Consider the following 14,042-nt stretch of genomic DNA (forward strand, 5'->3'; position numbering starts at 1 on the left):
CAGCCTGGTGTCATCCAGGGAGAGCTCTGGCTGTCTTTACTGTCCTCCAATACACCCTTCCATGCATTTCAAAGGCAGAAAAGTTCCACCTCTTCTTCTTTTTGTCTTTTTATGAAGGCTGAGTGATTCCATACAAAGGGGATTGTTAAAAAGTGAAATAAGAAGGGATGTGTGACAGAGACAGATTACTGTGAAAGTGCACTGATGAAGCTCAGAAAAAGGAATTGAGGAGGAGGACTCTTTCAAGTATTCCAGTGTTTTAAGCACACAGAGACAATGCAAGATTCCTATTTGTCTTAGGGCACATAAGTTTTTACTGGTTTTATTTGCTGGAAACAAAGCATAATGTGCAGTACCACAGTACAATGCTAGGGATCTGCAAGTTGTAGTCACTGAATAGATCAATAATATAAAAAAATGCAGTTTTAAATCAACCAAATATAAAATAACTTCTCTGAGGGCAAAGAACCAGAACAGTGTACAAGGTTGATGGAGCGTTAAACAAAAAGACTCAAGAGTTCTTTTAGTACAGTTCTCCAAGCCTTCAAGCTGCAATAAGTTGGAATTTAAAAATATACATTGTACTATGCTTAGCCTGGAAATTGAGAAAGATGATACCACTAATATAACAAAATAAATAAATAAATTGATTCTACTACCAAAAAAGCTGTGCTCATTTGACAATCTTTTCAGTCGATAAAAAATATGATTTCCTGGAGTGAATTCAAGATGAAGAGGGATTAAAGTGATAACATTCAAAAGAAGTGGCATTTGTTTATATAATCTAAAATAGGTTGGGATTAATGAGACAGAAGGAAGTTTCAAGACGACTTAATGCAAGCTATGGAAGATTTTAAGGTGCCCTTTCATGCTGAAGAGCAATGCTAAAACAGCACTCTCTAGTTCCATATTTCTCACCTTTAACTAATTTTCCCCCACAAATCTCCAAGATTGTAAGTAGTTACAGTTTCAAAATGACCAGGCTTGCAAAAATAGCTTATTTTTCAAAAAGGGTACTGTCTAGTTCCAGTTTCCCAACAGGAAATTAAGATTCTGAAATCACTGTTTGCATATAGAGCTAAGAAAGCATTAGCTGTTCTCATCCTGTACACCAGCTTCCTAGCTGGGGAAAACGGAGCCCCTCAGAAGATCTGTTTGTTTCTGGCTTTTCCCCCAGAAAGACAATAGCCCAATCATTAAAACACACCCACATTACACACAGGCAATGTAATTTCAGCCCCCTCACTGGTATTGAGCATAGCAGAGATTTGAACGCAGGTGCCACAGAACAGCACCCTAAGTGGAATGATACACTGTCATCATTAGAAGCAATTTTTAAGTGGCCTGTGAGCTGGGAACAGTAGCAGAGTACCCCCATATTGCACAGACGCTTCATCAGGACCTGCTGCGGCCACCTGCCTGCAGTTCATGGGGATAGAAACACAGGAGGGTTGGGAATGGGCAACCAGGGTCAGGCTCCAGATTTTGAGGGTAGAGCTGCATAGGAAGAGATTGGTTTCCTTAGAGTAAAGGGAAGAAAGTTACAGGGATGCTGGTCGGAAGGTACCTCTGGTGGTCACCCAGACCAGCCTCCTGACCAAAGCAGGAGTGCTGACAGCACCAGATCAGCTCTGACATGGCTTTATCTAGCTCAGTTTTGAACACCCTGAAGGGCAGAGAGTGCATCACTGCTCTGCGAAACCTGTCTCAGTGCTGCACCACCTTCCACCTTCATGGCTTCTCCTCATCTAGTCTGAGCCCTCCAAGCCTCAGTGTGGCCATTTATCCCTTGCCATATTACCTGTCTCCACCAAGAAGACTTTAGGCACTGTCATCTCTATAACTGTTCTTTAAATAGGTATACGCTACTATATACTTATACCTGCCCTTCAACTTCTTCACTGATACCCTCAGCCTCTCACTGTAGTTGAGGTGCTTTCAGCCCCTGAGCATCTTGATGACCCACTGGACCCTCTTCTGTATCTACAGGGTTGCTACTGCTGCTGTAAGGGATATCCAAACAAAACAGGAAACCCCACATTAGGTCACTTGAAGGTTTTGATCCTTTTCTTTCCCTTCCCTGAAATACTTCTTTTGCAAAACAAGCATATTACTACAAAGAGTTTCAGTGATACAAATAAACCTTATCTTATGAAAATTAACGTGACCTGAAAGCTGTTCCATTGATCCGTGACAAAATACGGGTTTATCCTCTTTACCTGAGGTGCCAAACAACGACAAATAAAGAAACAAAGAAAGATCTAAGCCTAGCCCAGTCCTTTTTTCTAGCTGATAACTGGGAAAAAAAAAAAAAAAGCACCTGTAAAGAGCAATTAATCTCCCTTATCTGAGCTGACTTAGCACGAGAGGCATCACCTTCTGGAGTTGTCTATTCACTTCATTGCCTGCAAATGGAGCCTAAGGGGACTGACTTAGGCTTAGACATCAAACTTAGGGTAGATGACTCCCATGTTACTAGCCTAACAATGTTTGCTAATAATATGCACACTAAACAGACGAGCGAAGTTCCTCTCCTAAATCCAAACTGGTTCTCTAAAGCAAGCAAGAGCAAAATGCAGTTATGTTTTGATATAACAACAAATAGTTACAAACCTAAATGCAAAGATGACATTTAATGGTGCAATTTGCATCACTCTCCAAAGCTAATGTGTGGCCATTACACTTTTTTTAGTACAGTGTAAAATGTACCGTACATGTTTAATTCAAGAGTTTAAAACCTACAGACTCTGAGAAGTTTAACTGCTTTCTTATCACAGTGCCTTTAACTCTATCCTCTTGCTTCATGCGTATGCCCTATGAAATTCCTATATATGATTATAAAAGGGACACATGACATCTCCTAATTTTATTCTCAATTACACATCATCATTTTGTATGACTTGGCAATATTATACTAATGAAGTGTAGAAATGTAAGCCCTTTTCTACTAGAAAACCACTCCAAAGCCCAAGCTCTAGTGTTTATTCATACCACAGCAATATCACAGCAGATTTCAGTTATGAGCATCACTGTTTTTTTCAAAGCTGACAGCAATGAGTGAGAGCGTTGTGAGGGGTCATGCACATTTCATGAATTTTGGCTGGGAGAGATAGATCAAAAGACATTTTGGCAAGGAAAAAGAGGACCCCTAGGAACAGAAACTATAAGAAAAGGACCTTAGTTAAGAATTTATCTGCTGCCTTGCTCCTGAGTAGAAGCAAGCAGGAAGTGAACTGAAACCTTGGCTTGCCCTCAAGCAGCCAGGAGGTATGATAGACTGCACCAGACCAAGACAACCAAGAACACACAGAGTGAGTGGGCCTGGAAGGAAAGAGGAAAGAGAAAGGGAAAGGGAAGGGGAAGAGGAGTACCTTCATTCCCATGCAGAAGCTCCTTCCTGAAGACACAGCTGTAGGATGAAGTGTCATCTGAAAGCCTTTATGCAAAAGGTCTGATTTCTAGATGAGATGCTTTTCAAAATCTCTCAGTCTTGCAGATCAGAGTGCTGCTACAGCATTGGATGACTGATATCGCCATTCTGTCAAAAAGAAATGGATAGGATCAGTGAAAAAATTTAAATCTTAACTATGACAGGTTTTTTTTCCTCTATAAAATGCATCATTTCTTTAAGCTGCTTCTGCTTTCTTTGAAGCTGCTTTTATTTAATTACAGAGTAAAAAATCCAATTGTGCAAAAACCAAAAGATGTTTCCACTCTAAAATAAATTTCAGTTTCAGAAACTAGTTCATATGATCAGTGCTTCCACGTGTCTCTAGGGGCTGTGCTGCAATACATCTTCCAAGATGTATTCCATTTTTTAGCCTCTTGGTAAATGTAGGGGAACACATTACAGGAATCTTTTGCAGTTCATCTCAGCTGTGAGCCCTGCATGCTTTGACCGGAGAAGGGAGGGGAACACACCCCCAATGAGAACATCTACAAAACAAAGCAGACCATATGGAATTGCAATCCTATGCTTTTTAACAGAAACATTGTAGTTTTGCCTGAGCCAAAAATATTCAAAGGATAAACATATTTAGCTGATGGGATGAGAAATTCTGGTGTGGCCAAGATCTTGCTCAGCCTTGATAAAATCTGAGCAAGGAGAGGGAAAGAGAGACAAATTCTCGTTAGCACTGGCATTGAAGATACAAAGGTAAGCTTTGGGAAGGGGGGGGGAGGAGGAGGGAGATGTACCTATCATTTAATAACAAACTTTTGGCAAAGATTCATATCCTACAATAATTTTAGCTATCAACAGAGCATCCCCTAGAGAGTGGTGCAAAGCAAGAATTCAAATTTCTTCCACTATGAGAAGCGAAGACAGCTTAGATTGCTAATACAGGAACCTGTAAAAGAGGTATTCACTTTCTTCTGTCAAAATTAAATGGGAGATTTATATTTGGTCTACCAAAGGTATTCTGGTTCGTAATGGTGAAAAAAATCCAGCAGAGTATTAGTAGTAAAAGTAAAATACCTCAAACCGAAGTCTAGGACTTAGAACTTTCCAGTGACATACCTCACAGTCACGACCTTCAGCTCCAGCACACTCTGCTTCTACAGCTCCCTTATCTACATTTCTATATAACGAGTCCAGCTCACAGAAAGCTAGTTCACAGAGCACAGTTTCAGATCAAAAACCATGTTAAAGGAACAGAATGTGAGGAAGATAGGACCAGGTGATTGACAGTGATTGCATTGGAAATTGGAAAGGTTGAGCAGCCCTTTCTGAAATGCAGATTTCACAGGACTCAGACACATTGGGATCTGATGCTGTGTTTGGCCCATTAAACAGCTTTTTAGGCCGGAAGGGATATCAGAGTCTCACTTCACAGACCATAACATTTCACTGTTTAATTCCTTCATTAAAGCAATAAGAGTTCATTGTGCTGTATCATATCTAGATTAAAAAGGATTTTCAAGGAAAAGAAGAATCCATAAAACTCTTAGATAAAGTTATTCCAGCAGTTATTTAGCCTTGCTGTAAAAAAATATGCTCCTTTTTGTAGCCTGAATTAATCTGGTTTTACTGTAGAGATTGAGTAGCATCACACTTTCATTCACTAGATTAAATTGTCATCCCGTATCAGAAATGTCGCTGTGTAGCAACTCTTAAACCACGATAAAGTAATGTGCTAACCTTCTCTTTGGCAAAATGAAAAGATTGAGCTTCTTCGGTTCTACTGACAGGCAGCATGTCCAGATCTCTGACTCTGCTGGAAGGATTTCAGAGGCGTTTAAAACATCAGCACCACAAGAGGACTCAGACCACAGCAGCAGTTTCCCAGTACAGAAGTCCTATCATCCCCTAACTCCTACTGGATATTTCTTCACTATACATATATAAGTATCCCCTGGTTTCCTTAGTCTCACATGGGACACAGGGTGGTTTCCAGTGTCTCCTGACTGCCTGATGGTTATGTAGCACAAAATGCCCAGTTAGGGATGGCAGCCATGGAAAAGAAGGGCCTGAAACACCTGAGCTGTGAGTACCATGAGGTACTCTGGCATCTCAGGTGGACACTGTCTTATGGAAAACTACATTGTAGAGTCAGAAATACCTGAGCTAGCTTTCAGAAACTCTGCTGTGACAGCACTGAGCTCTATGCAGCTAAATTTATCTTGTTTCTTGGCAGTCTGGAGCATAGACATACTGGGTAAGATTCATCTGACCAAGTGTAGACGTATAGATCTGAGCCAGACACCCTTGGCTCCTATATGGACATCTTATCTGAGAGCAGGTGTTACAAATAGATGACATGAGTCACGCCTTAAAAGAGCCTACTTTTCTCTGCAGATCACACAGGGAACCTAGAATAGCTTAGAGGTAGGCACCTCCAGGCTGTAGTAAAGTTTGCCAAAATGAATCCCACCCAGTCTGAGGACTCTCAAAAAACACAGCAGAAATTTTCAGAAGTCCTGTTCTTGTCTTTTTCCTCTTCCTCCTTCCATTAGGCTTAGTTTGGAAACACTGAGAGTTTGAGGGAAAATTGAAAAAAAGTTGTGGCAAACTTTTTCACTCAAGAAACTTTTCTGAGTACTGTACAAGACTATTGGCAGTGTTTCACTTCAAACCTTCATGTATCTAGAACTCCCGATCAATTTGATTTATTTTAAAAATCTCTAATGGAAAGTTACAATTTTGCAAATAACTTTTCTTCTTTTTCAAAACTAGCAGCTTTTTCTCTTTCCAATATTTTAGTAGCTTCTTCCCTTCTTTCTGTAGAACTTAGAGATAGGACTGGAAAAACGTGAGTGAACACTTCAGTGTTTGGATCATGACACTAATGCAATTCAGGGGTACTGCACTCAAGCTGGTGATACCATATGAATGTTGCTGAAAATGTATTTCGCTTTTATTATTCTTACAGTTGTTACCATGAAAGTCTTACACACGCACACACACAAGAATATTTAAATGGTCTTTTCATTTTTTATATAAGGGTCAAGGTATATAAAGTAACTTCCTGTTTTCCATTGTGGCTACATTTGCACAACAGACAAATCACATCCACCTTTATGTTCACTAGATAGAGCAACCAAGAGGCCAATTTCTCCTCTGTCAGAGACAGATCAGGAGTATTATGACCAGTTTCAATAGGAACGACAGTATAAGCATCTGTTCCTTGTTACTATCCTTACCAATTTCTCCTTAGTTAATGCAGAGACTTTCCTATTTCTCATTTGATTTTGGCAAACAATAATAGTTATGCCCAATCTGTTGCTTAGGAACTACATATTAGATACTTGCTGATCTCAATAACTGTTACTGCTCTTGTAATGTCTTCATTTGTCTGTAGACATTAGTAACTACATTACATATTGTCATTAGGATCTGGGAAAAAAAAAACACAACCTAAGAACAACTTAAAAAATACAAATGCAGGTAACACAACACTTATTTCTGCTTACAGCCTGTCCAGCATCATACTAATGAAATGGGCACAATGTGTAAATGGTGCTCACAGCATGAGATCCCAAAGGTTCTATGCTGCTTCTTCTTTTCAGTGACTTATATTGTAAAAACAAAGCAATCCATAGAATCATAGAATTGTCTAGGTTGAAAGGGACCTTTAAGATCATCTAGTCCAACCATCAACCTAACAGATAAAAACCATCACTAAACCATATTGCTAAGCAACACGTCTCCTCGTCTTTTAAATACCTCCAGGGATGGAGATTCCACCACTTCCCTGGGTGGCTTCTCCCAATGCTTGATAACCCTTTCAGTGTAAAAACTGGTCCTAATATCCCATCTAAACCTCCTCTGGTGAAACTTGAGGCCATTTCCTCTTGTTCTATCACTTGTTACTAGGTAGACTGACCCCCCACCTCACTACCTCACTACAACCTCCTTTCAGGTAGTTGTAGAGAGTGATACAGGGGGACGATCACTTCCCCAGTCCTACTCACCACACTGTTCCTGATACAGACCAGGATGCTGTTGGCCTTCTTGGCCACCTGGGCACACTGCGGGCTCATATTCTGCCAGCAGTTCACCCACATCCCCAGGTCCTTTTCTGCTGGGCAGCTGCATTTCACCCACACCCCCAGGTCCTTTTCTGCTGGGCAGCTCTCCAGCCACTCTTCCCCAAGCCTGTAGTGTTGCATGGGGTTTTTGTGACCCAAATGCAGGACCTGACTCTTGGCCTTGATGAACATCATACAGTTGGCCTCTGCCCATTGATCCAGACTGTCCAGATCCCTCTGCAAAGCCTTTCTGCCCTCAAGCAAGTCGACACTAACTTGGTGTCGTCTGCAAACTTACTGGGCAGACACAGCCCATGGTGCCTGGAGATAAGGTATTTCAAGATTTAGTTCAAGAGATCTCAAATCAGATCCTCTGCTACATGTCACTTCAATAAAAATAGAGGAATTTAAGTCCTCATTTGTAAAATGAGTATTTTATATAAAAACCTGGTTATTTTAACGCCTTCCTTTGTTGTTCTCCTAGCCCTCCTGGGATGCAATACTTTGAGAGAATCAGAAAGATGTAGGCACAGAGATGTCCTTCACTTGCCCATACCAATTATCCAATGTGCTACTGATCTCAAAGTTTCACTAGATGAATGAGTTGGAAGGGACTCAGAGATACAATGTTCCTCTTGTGCTCCTTTTCGTCTGCAAACTTACTGGGCAGACACAGCCCATGGTGCCTGGAGATAAGGTATTTCAAGATTTAGTTCAAGAGATCTCAAATCAGATCCTCTGCTACATGTCACTTCAATAAAAATAGAGGAATTTAAGTCCTCATTTGTAAAATGAGTATTTTATATAAAAACCTGGTTATTTTAACGCCTTCCTTTGTTGTTCTCCTAGCCCTCCTGGGATGCAATACTTTGAGAGAATCAGAAAGATGTAGGCACAGAGATGTCCTTCACTTGCCCATACCAATTATCCAATGTGCTACTGATCTCAAAGTTTCACTAGATGAATGAGTTGGAAGGGACTCAGAGATACAATGTTCCTCTTGTGCTCCTTTCCATTCTTCAAATCCATTTGTTTTTCATGTGCAGTGTTTTCTCTTAATGGCCTATACAATATCTATACCTGAGAGAAGTAATATGTTATCCTGTACTACGACACTATTTCTCTTTTCCCCTCTTTGATGAAGATGACCAAAAATGTTCCTGCTTTAAAAGGTGACCTAAAATACAACAAATTCTCAATACTGCTCTAAAAGAAGTTAAACTGACATCTTGCCTTTGAACTAGGATGGAACATCACTGGTAAAATTTTCATTTTCTTGGGAGTATATTTAATATGAAGTTTTGGTGGGTTTTAGGTCTTTCTCAGCATGCAAAAACATAAAATGCAGTATTTCTGAGGACACTGAATCAAATGCATCTTTCGCATCTTGCCATAAAATTAATTATGCCAGAGAGAAAGGAAGCTTGTGTTATACAAGCTCTCAAAGATTTTTCCATGAAAAAATTCATCCCCGCAATCAATAAAGACGTGATATGAAATTGCATTGTTACAAAGGTTTTCTCTTCAGAATTTCTGATGAATGCAAATTTGAATTCCATGCTGTAAGAGAATGCTGAATGTCTAAAACATAAATTATGGTGAGGTAGATTTCAAAAAGAAGCACCTATGAAGTATTTAAAAAACAAGACTTCACAAATAATGCCACATTATAACATCCAACTTGTGCGGTAATAATGCAATATTAATAACAGTGTGATGCAGGATCATTTACAAAAAGCAAGAATCTCATTTTTAGACACAAACTAAACAGATCTTTGAGTGAGACATGTATTCTCATGTATTTACACGAGTTAAAAAATACATAAAATCTTACCTAAATAAATTATTGGGGGACTATGAAGCATCATTTGCATCTTTTACTTGTCAAGTTGTGAAACTTTTTTGAGTTAAGTCTGAGTTTCCTGTCATTCTGTTATTCTGTGATGAGTATATAAGCATAGAGCAGTATTTAACTTTGTGACCATATAACTGCACTTGCTGGCTGACATGGTTATTTCTGTTGTGAGACAGATAAAATTCAGTGGCACTGGGCTTTCTTAAGATACAATGACAATGTAATCCCTATTCTTTTCTTTATTTAACTCTTATTTTTCAATAGGCTCATACTGTAGCTACGTTAATTATAATGAAAATTATTAATGATAGTAATAGTACTCATTATGTTGTGCATATATTAACAGCACAAGCAGCCCTTGCATCCTGCCATACAGCACACTGGAAATTCAGCTTGATTTTTGTGGGTTTTACTGCATCACAGCACTCCTCTTCCCCCAAGACAGACGAGGTCCTACCATTACAGCACAAGTTTGTTTCAGAATCATCACTAACTTGTAAATTGGTTTTATAAATCATGAAGCTTAAGCATTTTCTCTTAACTTCCAGATTTTCACTCCCCTTGACACTGGTCAACTCCTCCAAGTACTGCCTGGCGACAAGATAGAACAACAGGCTGAACACAGGCATCCTGCTGGGAAACAGCAGCACTCCCATGACATACATCTGCCACGAGTTTCTTCTAGCACATCATTATGGGACAAGAAGACCAGTAGTCATTGACCAAGAGTGTTATAAAAAACCCGATTTGATTTTACATAACAATCTTCCAGCTATTGCACGCATTCAGCAGGCCTAGTGCCATGATTTGGGAGCGTGCTTTTACGATGTAGACAGGAAATATTTTCCCAGAGTGTGAATCATGCCATTTCTTTTATGGTTCAACATCAGAAATCAGCTTGCAGAAGTCAAGAAAGCATTCCAGGATTTTATGTTCCTATGCTGGAAAAAAAAACCACCATACAGTTAAATACTTGCATCTTCTGCAAAGATTTTCCCCATAAGATCAAGTTTGAGAGCTTGTTCTCATGATGCAGAATAGCCTACTGTCATCTGTACTGTCCTACACACTCTGTCCCTACCCAGGCAGCTCAGAGCCTGTGGAGAAGGAGACACGGGAAAGTGGGGAACAGGAGTTGCTCCAAAAACTGAAAGAAAGACAAACCAGCAGGACAAGGCATCAAGCTGAGCAGAGGAGAGCTTCATGTAGCCTACCGCTCTAGCCATCATCAAAAACGTTTCCTTGAGAAGTCATAGTTTTCCTAAACTACCAATAGTTCTGGGTAGGAAAAAGAGAAAGAAAAACAAAAAAAAAACTCAAAGAAACAAACAACCAAACCAAAGAAAACCCACCAAAACCAAAAATAAAAACAAAACCAAAAACAAAAAACAACCAAAAGCAGAAAAGTGTGTGTGGAAAAAAAAATCTGGTATCAGTCTTTCATCGAAGGATCCTGAATGTTCAGTAGTTCATATGAGCAGCAGCTCTAAACGGACTGATTAAAACCCCTAAATAAATAATAAATGACCATTATATGAGCACGGATCTGCCCCACACATGCTACCTGATATATACAAACATATTTCCATAAGGAAATTCATAAGGATTCACTTCTGTCCCAACGGAGCCAGGGCAAAAGAAGGGAGGAGATGAGGTTTTAATGCAAGAAGTCAGGACTGGCTGTTGAGAGCAGTCCTGCTGTTTACTCTGCTCTAAAGCAGACCTGAAGCACACAGCTATTGTACACACACACAGAGGGTAGAATGAGCTTTGCAGGGTGCTTCCTGCTGCAGGGCTGTCAGGGACCTTCACAAAGCTGCAGCGTTTGGCGTCGTTGTTGCAGCAATCCTGCACAATGCCTGCGTGTTTCTCAAAGTCCTTTTCCAAGTCTCTGTGTGATTTAACTGAGAGCCAATATTCTATTTCCACAATATTTTAAGTTAACGGCAAAACATTCTGGACATATCTTATTACTCTGCTCGTCTCTTCCCCCAGGGCTTCTCTGACAGCTTCCTGATTGCAGCCTCTCCTCGCCGAGCAATGCCTCAAGTTTCATCATCCAAATTACTGTACTCTAAGTCCCCTGCAGAAACTGTGTTTATTTCCAATATCCCAACAGGAAGACCCCCATCAAGATGAGTCATTCTTATTTCCAAGGATGTTGTGCTGAGGCCACTCAGAGGAAGATGCAGCACCAGCAGCTTTGTATTAGCCTAGTGGGGGGAGAAAAATAGAGCCCTGCTTTCAGCTAGATTTCTTTCCAGCAATACAGGTATTTTTTTCCAGAAATGATGAAAATTACAAACACTTACTCTAACAAAAGCCCTGTTGGAAGCACCAGAGTCCTGAACACTTTGGGATGTGTGCCATGATGTGTGGAAATGGGAACCGGCTACTTTGAACTCGCTACCATCTGGACAGAAAGCGATGCTTCGCTATGAACTCCACAGATCTGCTGGGCCTCTGAACTGTTCATTCATGCGTTATTTTTTGGCAGCCTTCACCATTTCCACAGAATCATTGGCAGCAGCCTCACTAGAGAGCAGGTGAGCCTGACCCTGCAACTTATCTACCACTATTAATCACAAACTGGCTTTTAACTGCTTCATAATAGTGATCATTCAGAGGTCTTTTAGGATGGTGTAATTCTGCTGCAGAATGTCGCACATACAAATTCTCAGAAGAGTCAGGGTAATCCTTGCTTTCAGCTCAAAAGAGCACAAGAAAAGCCTTTCACCATGTTACTGCTGTAGCACAGATAGAGCCAGCTCACGCAGACCTTCAAACAATAGAGCTAGAATTGGGTCAAGATGTAGCAGAAGTCTACAGTTTTGGTTTAAAATCAAGGATGGCTTTCCAGCTCTAATTCTGCCAACTTCAAACAAAATCCGTGCATATTACACACAGATAACACAGGCTAGTCACTGGACTGTATCATCAAGGATTAATCTGTCTTCAGCTCCAGAATGGTAGTAAAAAATAAACAAACATCTGTATACATAACCATACAAATTCCATGTTCCTAAAATTTTGAACATCAAAGGAAAATTTGTCGCTATACGCATGCATGCTTGGTTATGAGATGATGTGGCTTTCTGGAGCCACTGCAGCTTGTCAGTGATGTATGAAATGAGGAATCACAGCCCAGTGCACAGAAAACACAAGCGATGCCACCCAACAAGTAGGTTGAATTTTCAAAGTGCTGCTTAAACTCTTGCACAGTCAGTCCTACAAACAGTGGGACAGCCAGGGTAAGAGAGCACAGGGTACAATTCCAGAAACGTGGAGGGGAAATACCTTCTATTAGAGTCCATCTCACATATTTAACTTTGAAAGCTGTCATCTGAATGGCAGACATTTGTTCTCTCTAGCTGCTTTTCTTTTCCCCATTGGAATGAAGTGGTGCCTGACAGGCTGTTTGGAAGATTAGGGATTTCTTTGGTTTTTTGCTCTTAATGTTCTCGCTGAATTTATTTATATCTTGGCTGGTTATTAGAACTTGTTCCATATGGTAATCTGGCAATGCCAAGCCAAGGATTTAAAATTAAAAAATAGGTTCTTTCAGCAAGACTTCTGTGACTTGGAAATTCACTCAAAAGTATTAAGACACAAATTAACCCAGCTTTTCAGGGGAGAAGTGGGGAGGAAAGTAGCCAGAGGTTAAATAGGAGACTGTATGAAAGACCAAAGTAGAAATTTTTTTCACAATGTTGGAAAGTGGCCCAAAAGCTCATTCTGTTGAAGACCTTTCATTAAAATCCTACAGATTTTCTGGATTAGAAGGTTTTCCAGTCTTCTGCTTCTGTAGGAAACCCTGGAAAAAGCAAAAGGAAACCATTCCAGGAAGCAAACAACTTGGACCCAAACTAGTAGATAGATACACACCTGCGTAACTGGAATAGAAAATACAAATAAATTACATGTTGGAGGGTTTAAAGCAAAAGTAGATAAAAGGCTGTTCTGCAATGCCAAGGGGACAGTCAGAAATGAGAAATTATATACATCTAGGCTACCTTGAAAACTATGCTTTAATGTGTCAAAGGAGGTAGCAATACCACAATGCAGATTTTTGACCCACGCTTCAAAGATGTCTGGATTAGAGCTGACCAAAAGTCTCAGAGCCCCACCGGATGAGGGTGCTTGGGCTAGAAAAAAAAGTGTCCTGCTGGTTTGGATACAGAGTTTGGTTTGCATCCCACCTTCAGCATAAATTTAAAATGAGGAAACACACAAACAAAACATAGCAAAACACAAAACAGATTTGCAAGTCCCACAGGCTTCTGAACAAGTATGTCACAATTTCCCCGGAGTATTCAGAACAGGACGGTGGCAGCACTGTAATAGTATTATCGCACAGACAGCGTCAGCAAGGGGAAGCTGCATTTTTACACACAATAAATTAAAAAGTCTCAATTCACAGAAAAAGTAATTTTTTCACAGACACATGATTAAAAACCTCATTTCAGTGAAGACAACATTCTCTATTCCTCCAATTCCAAACAATAGAGACCTATATGTAGGAGAATATAAAAGACTAATCAGTACAATCTTTGCCAAATTCTGACGAAAATTGTGCACGATTCAATATTATCACCAACAGTAACATCAATACGACATTCAAGGAAGACTGATTTCAGCCAATAGGTTTGCTTTTTTGATTTCAGGGTATTTTTTAAATTCAAATAAAAAACCCATAGAGGTCAGATGTGTTACTGAT

The 14,042-nt window shown here is 40.0% G+C and overlaps 1 protein-coding gene across 1 annotated transcript in view; it reads right to left on the reverse strand.

Annotated features, from left to right (window-relative positions):
* LOC106898755 (oligophrenin-1-like) overlaps nucleotides 1–14,042 on the reverse strand; it is a 259,480-nt gene that overhangs the window by 216,526 nt on the left and 28,912 nt on the right. Inside the window, exon 2 of the mRNA XM_014960186.1 lies at nucleotides 3,372–3,538. The gene's annotated coding sequence lies outside the window, so the exon portion shown is untranslated. The remainder of the gene's footprint in view (nucleotides 1–3,371; nucleotides 3,539–14,042) is intronic.

Source organism: Calidris pugnax, unplaced genomic scaffold (genome assembly GCF_001431845.1).
Source record: "Calidris pugnax isolate Ruff unplaced genomic scaffold, ASM143184v1 scaffold188, whole genome shotgun sequence".
Taxonomy (NCBI): domain Eukaryota; kingdom Metazoa; phylum Chordata; class Aves; order Charadriiformes; family Scolopacidae; genus Calidris; species Calidris pugnax.